This window comes from Zingiber officinale, chromosome 3A (genome assembly GCF_018446385.1).
Source record: "Zingiber officinale cultivar Zhangliang chromosome 3A, Zo_v1.1, whole genome shotgun sequence".
In the NCBI taxonomy this organism is placed as follows: domain Eukaryota; kingdom Viridiplantae; phylum Streptophyta; class Magnoliopsida; order Zingiberales; family Zingiberaceae; genus Zingiber; species Zingiber officinale.
The window spans coordinates 119295960-119311004 of NC_055990.1; positions in this window are offsets into that span (position 1 = coordinate 119295960).

Consider the following 15045-nt stretch of genomic DNA (forward strand, 5'->3'; position numbering starts at 1 on the left):
GGTGAAGGCTATCTTTTGATAGTAATCACCATTGAATAGTTAGACACAATCTTGAAGAAAACACTAAAGTTTTTGCAAGTTTTCAAGTTTGTGTCAATCTTTGAAAATATGAAGTATTTTCATAGAAAACTATTTTTCCTTGATAGTATATGCCCTAAATAATGCCTACACGAAATTTCATGATTTTTGTAGAATTTTCTAAGGGTTTCTGAAGTTGGCTGATTTTGAAATTCAGCTACTATCAGAGCTCCGATCGATCCATGGATCGATTGGAGTGCCTGAATCGATCCGTGGATCGATTCAGAAGGCAAGTCTCCCGCGAGCAGAAGCTCGCTGGATCGATCAGCCGATCGATCCAGGAAGTCTGAATCGATCAGTGGATCGATTCAGAAAGGTTCAATCGATTGGAACCCAACTCCAATCGATCCAAGTTGCTGATTTTGGCTGGGAAAGCCTGATTTCAGCATCTTTAAACCTAATTTAGTCTAGATAATCTTTCCAAACCCCTGAAAATACATTTGTATACATAAAAAGGGTGTTTTCGTGTGGAAAACAAGGATGGATTGGTTAAGGAAGGCTAAGTTGAAGTTTAGGTTGAGGTTTGTTTCAAATTTTGAATATTTGAACCTCAAAACTTCTAAAATTGGGTTTCCTAAAGTTTTGGGGATTCCAAGTCATTGTTGGTGCAATGACAGAAGTTACCACCATGTCTTTAGGGGGAGGGACTCTTTAAAGACATGAAAATTATTTTTCATGAACCTTGAAAGGTGGTCAACCTTCCGTTAAGAACATGCTCAAGGTTGAGCGTTTGAACTTTAATGGGGAGTGGATATCCTCATTGTTCAAGTGGCTTCAAGTGGATAATGCTCAAGGATGGGCATTTGCCTACATTGGGGGAGAATGTAAGGTTAAGGATAATGAAGGGTATGGGACCTTCATTATCGTGTTGACCACAACGAGTGAAGTTGTGAACAACGATGAGCAACTCTTCAGGGGGAGAGTTTTCAACAATGGGGCATTTGTTGAAGAGTGCCCAAAATTGAGGCACGGGTTGATGTGTGCTCAAAGATGGTTTGATGTGTGCCAATAGGGGGAGAATGAAAGGGAGTAAGTTAGACTTTCATTACCTAGAGGGAGTTTGCCCTCTTAGGGGGAGAATGAAGGGCTTAACTTATGTATTCATTACCTAGTGGCATGAAGAAGGTTTAGGCTATGGGATTAGCCTAACTTACATGTGGTATTGTAAGTGATAGTGTTGGTATTGTCAAACATCAAAAAGGGGGAGATTGTTGGTGCAACATCCCTCAGGTTAAGGTTAACCTGGTTGACCAAGCTTGAGTCTTGGTTTGGGTTTCGATGTTTGACAATGCAAGATTGATTGAAGAAGAGTCAAGTAGGTCAAGGATGACCGGATACTTGACTGGGAAGTCCTAGTGAGTGAAGCTAGGCAGGAGGAAAATCCTGGTGAGTGAAGCCAGGTGAAAGACCTAGTGAGTGAAGCTAGGCAGGAGGAAAATCCTGGTGAGTGAAGCCAGGTGAAAGACCTAGTGAGTGAAGCTAGGCAATTGGGAAAGACCTAGTGAGTGAAGCTAGACAATTGGGAAAGTCCTGGTGAGTGAAGCCAGGCAAGAGGAATCCAAATGGGTCAAGGTTGACCAGACATTTGGTGAGAGTCCAAGTAGGTCAAAGGGATTGACCGGATACTTGGCACGAGAAAGAAAAGTCCAAGTAGGTCAGAGGGACTGACCGGATACTTGGCAAGAAGAGAAAAGTCCAAGTGGGTCAAAGGGATTGACCAGACACTTGGTGAGAGAGTCCTAGCTGGTCAAGGGTGAACGGATGCTAGGTCTTATGTACCAACAAGTCATGGTTGACTAGATGTTGGTTTAGGGGGCTTTAGATTTGGTTTTGGACAAAAACCAAGGTTTGGATTGATCCGTGGATTGATCCAGCAGGTTTAGATTGATCCGTGGATTGATCCAGCAGATTTGGATCGATCCGTGGATCGATCCAGAATATCTGGATCGATCCGCCGATCGATCCGGTGAGTCCCCGCGAACAGAACCCCTTTGGATCGATCCGTGGATCGATCCAGAGGTCCCAATCGATCAGTGGATCGATTGGGATGCTGCTGTTTCGCGCGATAAGCACTGGATCGATCAGTGGATCGATCCAGGCATTTTTCCAGAGCACAGAGGCGCTCTGGATCGATCCGTGGATCGATCCAAAGCCTCCCCGATCGATTGGGAGCAATCCAATCGATTGGGATTCGACCGTTGGCGTCGTTTATAGCTGTTGGCGTGCGATTCCTTCAGCAGAACTTCACCGATTCATTCCAGATTCATCACAGCTCCTCCCCAGCACTCTCTAAGCTCCTCACCGCCAGTTCTTGAAGATTCTTGGAGGTTCATCCAAGTCAAGAGGCGAGTTGCAACGAGAAGAAGAAGAAGCTAGGGTTTTTACTGCATCTCTTGTAAGTTTTTGCTTATTCTTTACTACCCTTTCTTCTACTTGTATTGAGAGTCTTGTAGGGCTTCTCCGCTTTCGGTAGTTACCGAAAAGGAGTGTTTATTAGTGGAGGTGTGTGTGTGTGTGCGTGGATCCTTGGACTAGTCACCTCTTGTGAGGTGGATACCAAGTAAAATCCTATTGTTAGCATTGTTGTAGTTTGTTTCTTTGTATTCCGCTGCGCATCACTTTGAAGAAACAAGCAACGAAGCACGACGAGCACACGCGAAGCTATTCACCCCCCCCCCCCCTCTAGCTACTTTTGGTCCTAACAACAAGATCACAATTCATCTACTATGTCCTAATAACATCAAGATAACATATACCATCCCAAATACTTCTAACATAGCAAAAGGAAAAGAAAATTAAAAGAAACTCCTTTCTGGCCCCAAGGCTTCCATAGTACAGGCATCGCACATCCACCACACATCTCCTTGTCGCCTTCCTTTTGACTATAGCTTCCCTTTACCTTTATCTGCAGTAGGAGGAAATGCAACTATAAGAGAAATGTTTAGTAAGCGCTATCTAACTCACAAAAACACTCGATAAGCATGTATATAACAAATGGAAACATGCTAAAACTGAATAAAACTGCATGCTAGAAATAAGACTAATCATGCTCAATAAACTAATAAGGAAAGAATACAACTAATACTGCATGCTGGAAATAAAAGAACTAAACTTCCCAATTCTAGGCATATATGAAACTTGTTTCATTTACTTATAATCTTCTACTTGAAATTAATATTTAATTTAATTTCATTTCTCTTTCTCTTGTCTTTTCTTGGGCCCAGGCTTAGTACCAAATGCGTGCTCTCTAATAGAGACTGAGGTAGCGAGCCTCCAGTCCTATGAGGGTAAAGACCTTGGTCTTACCAGGGCCAAGACCTTGGAATTGGTCACCTGAATTTGTTTAACAATAACCTTGGAAGTCGGGTACTAGCCTCTTTGAAAGATTTACTGCTTAACCCGAGGTTTCTGGTTCAAACCTCGGCTTGGACATTTTTTGTCAAAACTTCTTTCGTTTAGTAAAAATACCAAACAACCTCCAAAAATTACATAAAAATACTCTAAACATTTCTAAAAATCTCTAGAATATTTTAAAAGCATTTCCAAATATTTTTAAGGACATTTAGAACTCGAAATAGGGAAAGTTATGTCATTATAATGGCAAATAAAATAACTGACTGTATGATTTACGTCGTTGTTGACTCCTTCTAGAGATCTTGTACCTATCTTGATTACAGAATCTACAAACATTTGCATCTGCATCATCACCCCAATATAGCATACAACCGTCTCTGCAAACATCAATTCTTTCCACCGGAAGATCTAATTCTTTCATAAGTTTTTTCATACTGTAAAAATCATTAGGCAGTATATTATCTCGGGGCAATGCCTCTTCAACAGCTTGAACAAACTTATTGAAATTATCTTTCGACAAATTAGACTCTACCTTGATATTCAACAGTCTTGCGGTGAATGATAATTTAGTATGATTGTCACAACCAGTCCATAAAGGTATATCTGCAGCACTTAACACTTCCTGAAATTTAAGATATGTTTCATTATTCACAATTTCATCAACACCTAGTACTTGTACCTCTTCTAATGGTGATGCATATGTTGTAAACATTTTCTCAACTGTTGGAGGGTAGCTAGAACTGGCACCATGTGGTTCAGGAATTAGATTCGGAGCCGCTGTATCAAATATCATTCTTTGATATGGATTTAATTGATTATAATAATTTTGATCCCTAGAGACTTGTATGTTGTGTCCATAATAATCCTCATCAGATATGAATGGTTCACCATGACATGTCCAATTATAGTAATTCGGAGTAAAACCAAATCTACAAAGATGTTCTGAAACTTTATTAGATGGTAAAAATTTTCCATTATGACACTTTCTGCATGGACATCGTATCTGATTACCATCCATACACTCAACATTACTAGATGTAAAATTTAAAAACTATCTCAACCCAGTGATAAACTCATCAGTTAAACCCCCACGGTCAGGTAAATTTTTATTATACATCCAACTTCTTTCATTCTGCATGTTGCCTGTTTCAAATAAAATATAGTAATAAAAACTCCTAGAACACAAATACTAATGGTCAATATTACTTAGCTCACATACAACTGCAAATAACATATAATAGAGGAAAATAAAAACATGCAATCATTATTAAAATATCATGTATAAAAAAATATACCTAACAAAGGTAAATAAAACCGAACGTCTCTCCCAGCTACGTCAAATCCAAACCTGCACAAACAATAATATTAAATTTACAATAAAATAAAAAAAGTCTAGAAATTATCAAATATAATCTTGGCCCTAACGGCAAGGCATTGACCCCCGGACAACTGTGCTGCTGTAAGGCACAGACAGCCCACGACCAATTACCAAGGTCGAGAACAACTAGTCGACATCAAACAATGACCTGCCGATTTACAAACAGAGGTCACCCAATGTTGTCAGCGGCCAGCCTACGTTGCCAGCGGCCAGCATCAGTCGCCAGTGGCCAGCCTTTGCCACTAGCGGGATCACCAACGCCAAACAGCAGCTAGGCGAGGCCACCATCAGCCATCCTATGCCGACAGTGGACAGGGGAGGCTGCTAGTGGCCAACCTCGGCGCCAGTGGCCAACCTTGGTGTCGTTGAGAGCAGACAGGAAGCTACGAGAGCGGCCAGGCGTCAGCGCTAAGGCCAGGCGTCGACGTGAGGGGATAGACACTGACGCGAGCGACCAGGCGCCGTCACGAGCGACCAAGGGCCGCTGCGAGCTGTCATGCGTCACCGCTCGCGGCCACTCGCGGATGGTCGTGGCCACTCGCGGTTAGGCGCAGCCGCTCGTGGCTAGGCGAGGCCGCGACCACCCAGGCATGACCACGAGCGGCCAGGCAACGCCGCGAGCGGCCAGGCGACGCCGCAAGATAGGGGGAAAAAAGGACATGAGTTAGATCGACGGAGAGAGGCGGCTTACCAGTCTAGAGAAGGGCGAAAAAATCACCGCAGCCACCACCACACAAGGAAAAATTAGGTCAAGAGAAGAGGTGAGGAGAAGAGATCGGGCCGGGTCCGGATAAATAATTAGGGTTCTTCCAACAAATTTCCAACAAAAATATTATTTGTTGGATATTTGCAACGAATCTTCAATTCGTTGGAAATTTCCAATGAATTCGCAGATTCGTTGGAAATTTCCAACGAATTGGCAGATTCGTTGGAAATGTTTCCAACAAATCTGCCAGTTCATTGGAAATTTCCAACGAATTTTAGATTCGTTGGAAACCCTACATATTCTTAAAATCACGGTTGACTGACCTAGAGACCTCCGAATTGGATGAAACCGGTGTTCGAACCCCAAGGTTGTTTTGGTGTGATCAACAAGTTAAGTTAGGTTCTGCGTTATTTCTAACATTGTGTCTAAGTGTGTAGGAGCTTAGGAGCATAGGTAGTCGAGCGAAAGACGCAGCTAGCGAGAAGAACGGCACGCTGTGCGTCCGAGGGACGAGGCGCTGCGGAATAGTACACCGGCGGACGAGAAGGAAGCGCGCGGTGGTTCCGAGGGACGAAAGTTGGAGCGGAAGATTGCTCGGAGAGCAAGAGATGCAGCTAGCGAGAAGGTTGACGACCGAGGGACGAAGACTGCGGATGAGTACGCTGGCGGACGAGAAGGAAACACGCAGTAATTCCGAGGGACGAGAAGCCGGAGGGAAGCACGCTCGAGAAGACCGGAAGTTGGGTTCGGGTGAGCCCTTTTCCGGATTGCCGAGATCACCCAAGTGACCTGGTCCGGAGCGAAAGAACCGGACCGAGGCGGGACTGAACTAGAGAAGAGGTCCCGGACGAAAAAATCAAACGCCTATTGACTTTGGGCTCCGGGGCGCCTGGAGCAGTCCGGGGCGCCCGGAGCCCTCCGGGGCGCCCGGAACCCTTCCGAGCGCCCGGACCCTGAATATTGACCAGATCGAGCTTTGACTCGATCTAAACGTTGGGGGATAAAATTTATCCCCCCCAGGGCGCCCGGAACCCTTCCAGGCGCCCCGACCAAGGCTATAAATATAGCCTTGGTCCAGAAGCTTCAAATACAACTGAGAACTCAAGCATTCTTTCAACACTTGTACGCTTTTCTGTTTTAAGCTTCTGTTGTGCGCTTCATTGCTGTAAAAGGCTTCTCCGCCTGAAGGAGATACTAGTGCTACGCTTTCTTGGATTAACAACCTTCCCGGTTGTAACCAAGTAAATCTCGGTGTACCTTTTACTTTTCTGCTTTTATTTATTTCTCTTATTTTATGCAAGTGTCAGTCTAAGAGTTCGAGAATGGCTGGTTTGTTTTTGAGTTTTACAGGCTATCCAACCCCCCCTTCTAGCCAACCGCAACGTTCCTACAAGTGGTATCAGAGCCAAGATGCTTCAGGAGGACTAACCGCCAATCGAAGCAAAGATAATGGTCGGACCAAGCATCCACCCGCCGAAATATAGAGGGGATTTCGCTACGTGGAAGAATCTGATGCAGGTATTTTTTACCATAGACTTTGAATTAACTCTAACAATGGAATCCGGTTTTGTAGCTCCAGAAGGTAAGGAAAAATGTCAATGGACAAAAAAGGAGCAGGCTGAATTCGTGGCGAACGGCAAAGCAGAATACCATCTGCTAAGCATTCTTCCACCTCAAGAAGTCAATAGAATCGGACACTACCACTCGGCAAAGGAACTTTGGGAAAAGTTCCTCGAGCTGCACGAAGGGACGTCCGAAGCCAAGCTCACCAGAAGAGATCTGCTTCGGAATCAACTCACCAGCCTGCAACTTGGGGAAGACGAGACAGTCGCGCACCTGCACTCGAGAATCAAAGAGATCATCACCGAACTGTCGAATCTCGGAGAAACGGTAAGTAATCGAGATTCGCTAAGGTACGCACTAAATTCATTTCCTAGAAATTCAAAATGGGCATCACTAGTAGATGCCTTTTATATTTCTAAAGATTTAGAAAAGATCCCGTTAGAAGAATTTTTTTCTACTTTTGAAGTGCATGAGTCAAGATGTGTAGGAATGAAGGAGCCCAAGAACAACGTCACCCTCAAAGCTTCGAGAGACGAACCAGAGTCGGAATCTTCTCTCGATGATGAGGAAATGGTAATGATGGTAAGAAGATTCAAGAAGCTTTGTAAATCCAGATCTACTAACCATCCGCAGGGGAAGAAGAAAAGGACGATCCGCTGCTACCACTGCGACGAAGAAGGGCACGTCAAGGACAATTGCCCCAAGCTGACGAACAAGAACAAGGAAAAGGGTAAGAAGCCTATCCAAAAGTGAAAAGCCCTAAAAGCGACTTGGGACGATACGTCGTCGGAGTCGGAAGTCGAGGCATTCTCCGGACTTGCTCTAATGGCAAGTCATCAAGACGACGACTGCGATTCAAGCTCTTCTGAAATGAGCATCGAGAGCATCGATGAAGGGGGACCTTTGTCAGAAGAAAGCAGCAGTTCAAGGGGAGACACGAAAAATGAACTCGACAAGGTAAGTTAGGTACGTTCTCTTCCTCCCGATAAACTTTATAAATTTGTTAAGTTATTAACTAAAGACTGCTGTAAATTAGAAAAAGAAATAAAAGATTTAAAAATAATTTTAGCTAAATCCTGCCCTCTAGAAGAATTAGATAAATCAAAATTGGAAAATGAGAAATTGAAACTTGAAAATAATGATTTGAAAATTCAAGTAGATAATTTGAAAAACCATGCATGCTCATCTAATTCTAGAAAATTTAAAAATTTAAATTGGTATTATAGATATCACCCGGGACAAATTAAGAATATCTCTAGAAAATATGTCCCTAAGAAATTTTTAATCAATCCAGTAGGCTGGAACCTTTATTGAGTTCCTAAATCTTGCTTAGTCTAAGTTTTAAAATTAAAATTAGCGCTTTTCAGTGAGAAAGTTAAACAATGAGTTTCTCTATGAGGCTTTGTCTAAGGAAGTGGTTGTTGCTCCAATAACCAAGAAGGCCTAGTGCCTCGCCACGACCTGGAAGTCAAAATATTGAAATAAATGTTTAATTAACTTTCTGTCAAAGCATTAAAATTAGAATTAATTAATTCTTTCAAAGTTTTTTTTAAACATTCTTTTTCAAAGTATTTTTATACTTAGAAAAATACTTCTTGTCGAAGTGAAATTTTTACTTAGGATTTTTTCTAAGTTCTAAAAAATTATTTCAAAAATATTTTTACTTAGGATTTTTTTTTTCTTCTTAGAAAAATTCTCAAAAATCAATCTCTTAAGTTTGAAAAACTTTTTCCTGAAACTAAAAGCCGTTTTGAAGTTGAAAATTTCTGCTTAAAGCTTTTAGAATTTTTTTTTAAGAATCTTAATATTTTCTAAGTCTTTAAACCTTATATTTTTTTTGAAACCCCTTTTTTTTTGTGATCAAAGGGGGAGAAGAATTAGTATAAGCCTAGGGGAGGTAGAAATTGAAAATTTTCGAAATTTAATTTTGTTGCACATTATTGCAATAACTTGTTTTAATTTTATGTCTAGTTTTGACCCTAGCTTAATTTGGGTTGATCACACCAAAAAGGGGGAGATTGTTGGAACTCCAAGGTTGTTTTGGTGTGATCAACAAGTTAAGTTAGGTCTTGCGTTGTTTCTAACCTTATGTCTAAGTGTGCAGGAGCTTAGGAGCACAGGTAGTCGAGCGGAAGACGCAGCTAGCGAGAAGGACGGCACGCTGTGCGTCCGAGGGATGAGGCGCTGCGGAAGAGTACACTGGCGGACAAGAAGGAAGCGCGCGGTGGTTCCGAGGGACGAAAGTCGGAGCGGAAGATTGCTCGGGGAGTAAGAGACGCAGCTAGCGAGAAGGATGACGACCGAGGGACGAAGACTGCGGATGAGTACGCTGGCGGACGAGAAGGAAACACGCGACAATTTCGAGGGACGAGAAGCCGGAGGGAAGCACGCTCGAGAAGACCGGAAGTTGGGTTCGGGTGAGCCCTTTTCCGGATTGCCGAGATCACCCAAGAACCGGACCGAGACGGGACTGAACCAGAGAAGAGGTCCCGGACGAAAAAGTCAAACGCCTGTTGATTTTGGGCTCTGGGGCGCCCAGAACCCTTCCGGGCGCCCGGACCCTGAATATTGACCAGATCGAGCTTTGACTCGATCTGAACGTTGGGAGATAAAATTTATCCCCCCTAGGGCGCCCGGAACCCTTCCAGGCGCCCCAACCAAGGCTATAAATATAGCCTTGGTTCAGAAGCTTCAAATACAACTGAGAACTCAAGCATTCTTTCTACACTTGTACGCTTTTCTGTTTTAAGCTTCTGTTGTGCGCTTCATTGCTGTAAAAGGCTTCTCCACCTGAAGGAGATACTAGTGCTACGCTTTCTTGGATTAACAAACTTTCCGGTTGTAACCAAGTAAATCTCGGTGTACCTTTTACTTTTCTGCTTTTATTTATTTCTCTTATTTTATGCAAGTGTCAGTCTAAGAGTTCGAGAAGGGTTGGTTTGTTTTTGAGTTTTACAGGCTATCCAACCCCCCCTTCTAGCCGACCGCAACGTTCCTACAACCGATTCCTATGTGCTCCTCTATTTATCCTTACTTCATATGTGTCCTCAAATATTTTTTTTTTCACTTCATATATTTTTTTCCTTTATTTTTTCAATCACCAATGTGTTGGAAAAATTAAATTCAAGTTTAAAAATTCACAAATCAAAATAAATTAGCTCCGTAATTACTTTTAATTCATGGATATAATCACGAGAACCTTATGCACGCCAACAAACTGATTTCCCCTCGTTCTGAGTACTCGAACATCATTTTTTTAAATCTAGCAAGTTCAACTATACTCCAATTTGATTTAAAACTCTAACACTTTCATGCTCAAATTCAAATTCATTCAATTGACCTAGATGTTAAAAATTCATCTTATTTCAAAAAAAAAATATTTGAGCTCATTTATAGAATCAGGAGACCAAGAGGAGCACATAGGAACTTATTTCATCCGATTCCGAGGTCTCTAGGTCGTTCAAACGGGTTTTTAAGCCACATCATACTTTCCAACAAATCTGCAATTTGTTGGAAACCCTACATATTCTTAAAATCACGGTTGACCGACCTAAAGACCTCCGAATGGGATGAAACAGGTTCCTGTGTGCTCCTCTATTTATCCTGACTTCATATGTGTCCTCAAATTTTTTTTTTTTTACTTCATATATTTTTTTCCTTTATTTTTTCAATCCCCAATGTGTTGGAAAAATTAAATTCAAATTTAAAAATTCACAAATCAAAATAAATTAGCTCCGTAATTATTTTTAATTCATGGATATAATCACGAGAACCTTACGCATGCCAACAAACTGATTTCCCCTCGTTCTGAGCACTCGAACATCATTTTTTAAATCTAGCAATTCAACTATACTCCAATTTGATCTAAAACTCTAACACTTTCATGCTCAAATTCAAATTTATCCAATTGACCTTGATGTTAAAAATTCATCTTATTTCAAAAAAAATATTTGAGCTCATCTATAGAATCAGGAGATCAAGAGGAGCACATAGGAACTTGTTTCATCCGATTCTGAGGTCTCTAGGTCGGTCAAACGAGTTTTTAAGCCACAACATACTTTGCAACGAATATGCAATTCGTTGGAAACCCTACATATTCTTAAAATCATGGTTGACCGACCTAGAGACCTCCGAATTGGATGAAACTGGTTCCTGTGTGCTCCTCTATTTATCCTGACTTCATATATGTCCTCAAATATTTTTTTACTTCATATATTTTTTTTCCTTTATTTTTTCAATCCCCAATGTGTTGTTAAAATTAAATTCAAGTTTAAAAATTCACAAATCAAAATAAATTAGCTCCGTAATTATTTTTAATTCATGGATATAATCACGAGAACCTTACGCACGCCAACAAACTGATTTCCCCTCGTTCTGAGCACTCGAACATCATTTTTTAAATCTAGCAAGTTCAACTATACTCCAATTTGATTTAAAACTCTAACACTTTCATGCTCAAATTCAAATTCATCCAATTGACCTTGATGTTAAAAATTCATCTTATTTCAAAAAAAAATATTTGAGCTCATCTATAGAATCAGGAGACCAAGAGGAGCACATAGGAACTTGTTTCATCCGATTCCGAGGTCTCTAAGTCGGTCAAACAGACTTTTAAGCCATAGCATACTTTGCAATGAATCTGTAATTCGTTGGAAATTTTCGACGAATTTCAGATTCGTTGGAAACTATCCTGCAATTTTTTTCCTGTAAAATTGTGATAAATTATATATTTGTTGGGAAGTTCCAACAAATAATAATTTCGTTGCAATATTTGCGACAAAAATACTATTCGTTGCAAAAATTTGCAACGAACAAAATATTTGTTGCAAAATTTGCAATGAACAAATTATTCGTTGCAAAATTTGCAACAAATTTTATTTTTTGTCGCTAACTTGCAACAATATTAGCGACAAAATATCTTTTGTTGCTAATTTGCAATGAATTTATTTTGTTGCTAAATTTGTTGCTAATTCCGAACAATTTATTATTTTGTTGTAAATTTTGTTGGAATGTTTGGAACAAAATTTAAATTCGTTGTAAACTATCGTCCCTAATAGACTGTTTTTTTGTAGTGGAGATGGTATTTTAAAAGAATTTATAGGTATGTTAAGGGTATTATTAATATAAATCTCTAGTATCCAATGATGGAAATACTCAATTTGGTTGGTTACTTCAATTTGATTATGAGTGTTGCACTTCAATTTGATTATTAGTGTTGCAAACTTGATGGGAAAAGTAATCAATCGTTGTGTTACGTAAACTATTTAGATGATTTTCACCTTAAAGGTTTATGGACTTAATCATGAGAATATTAAAGTTCTATGTGATAAATGTGAATACTAATTACTTAAAATCTAAGTCTTAACTTTCCCAACATTTTTATCCAACCTCTTTCTAAATTCGAGTTTAGTAATTTTAGAAGGGAGAATGATATCTACTTTATGGACTAGGATAGATATTCTAGCTTTGCATGATGACATAGGGAGTTATGTCTTCATTACATGTCATAAAATATTTAGGAGAAAATAATTTATGTTTTGAGAAACATAAACATCAAGTTATGTGAAGTGCATACTTTTAATGAAAGATGTTAGTTACCATACATCGCTTTAAGTCAAAATGTCTTTATACACATGAATAATCAAAATGACAAATGTACAATAAATATGCACATAATTTTAAAAAATATGATTGAAAATTTCAATTCCAAATATAAAATATTTTGAAGAATTTTAGGAAAATAATTTTGATATAAAGTATTTAGATAATACAAAGTTGAAAGTGAAACATCAAATTTTTTTTTTACAGTGCCTAGTTTTATATCCATCTTAAGAAATAAAATTTATTTTTACAAAAAATAATTTTTTTATGATGTATAATTGTTGTTGTAGTAGACTCCAAGTCAAGATTAAGCATAATTTAAAGTTTTAATTTTTGTTAGAGCAATATGTTTGATATTGAAGATGATGTATTAAGTAGGTTCAAGTTGACTATATACTTGATAATAGAAGTCAAAATGGGTTAAGATCGACTAAATATTAGACATTGATTGAAGTTCAATGGATATTGACAAACATTGAAAGTCTAATAAGAGTTGGCAAGGGGAAAAATCAAGTTGACTTAATACTTGGCAATAATGACAGCTAACAAGGGTTGGAAGAGGAAATTCTAAGAGATCAAATTGGATTGGATGTTAGACAAGTGACGATGTTAGACAAGTGATGAAAGACTAGGCAGGCCATAAAAGACTAGATGCTTCATAGTAATGAAGTCCCTATATCAAGGGTGATTAGGTGTTAGGCAAGGTTAAAATTTTAAAGGAGTAAACTCTATATATTAGAAGTCCTAACGAGTTAAAAGTGATCAAAGACTAAGCAAGTGAAAGTTCTAGTGAGTCAATGGACAATTTTCGCATTCGTTGAAAATATTGTTTCCAATCGATTGGTAATAGTACTAGTTGACTTAACATATAAGTTTTTTTCTAGTCTAAATTTAGTGATAAGTTGATTTCCTAATTAACTATAGCCACCAATTGAGTCAATTGATAATTGTATTCATCAACAAATATTTTAATTTCAGTCTCTCTAAGACTAAAATTTTCTAGTGCCAAGAAGCTTATGCCTTCATAACCTTCTCTTATGCCTAATACAAGTTGACTTTGATTTACTAAGACTTCATATTTTACTTGGATACCTATTCTCCAAGACTTTTCTTATCTAGAGATTCCTCATCTATGAGAATTTGTCAATTGCATAGTATCTAATTGACTTATGTCTACTAAGACCTCCATTTCCATATCCTTAAGTTAACCTTTTACCTACTTATCTAATCCAAATATATTACTAAATAATCAAATATATTGATCAAACATTGAAACTCAATCTATACCATAGTTAACCTTAATTAGAGTTTATTTTCTAACAAGAATAAGCTCTTCTTGTAGTGATTTCTTACATAAAAACAAATCTTATCTTTGGAAAAGCCAACACAAAACAAACTCTAAAGATACAATTTATTGTAGGTCTAAGTAGGCCGGCTGGAGGGGGGGTTTAGAAAAATTTCTTACTTTGAACTTGGTAATGACACAATATTACAGCTCTGCCGCATTAGAGGCACCTTCAATATGATTGGAGGTGCCTCAACACTGTTCATCTGAAGCCCCTCGGATCACATAAGGCACCCTCGCGCTTCGCAAATTGGAGGCGTCTCCAGTTGTCCTGAGGCACCTTAAGTCCTTTGCTCGACAGATTCAACAGATGGACATTCGATGGGCCTCCAAACAACTGAGGCGCCTCGGGTATTCAAGTCAACCTTTGAGGTGACCTCTTTTGTGCTCCCGCTTATTTGGATGATGTTCCGATCGACCGGAGTTGAGCTCACCTGAACCCAACTCCATTCTTTTCGTCGAACAGACTTCCTCTCAGCTTCTCATCTCTCGAACTCTTTGCTTGCTTCATTCTCGTTCACTAAGTGTACTCTTCCACGTCTCTTTATCCCTCGAATACACATAGTCTATCGACTCGTTTCTCGTGTCATCCTTTTCACTTGTCGCATTTTTCGCTCGACTTCTTATGTTCCTAAATTCTTGAATACTTATACACAAGACATCAAAACGACACATGACCTAACTTAACTCGGTTGTTCACATCAAAGTCAATCTAGGATACTTATAATCTCCCCATTTTTGATGTGTACCAACTTGAATTAAGGTTAGGGTTAAACAAATAAGTAAAAAATAATTATAACTTAAATATGACAATTAAATAGAATTATTTAAATAATAATGAAATAAAACCTCTCCCTAAACTTAACATTTAGTTATTCTCTCCATCACATCAAAAATTAAGGAAAAAATAAAACATAGTAGCGTATTTGAAGGTTTGGTTACAAAATATCCAAACTCTGATATTTTTACCAAAATATTTTGTCAAAGAAAATAATTTTTAAGAGATATTTATTAATTTTT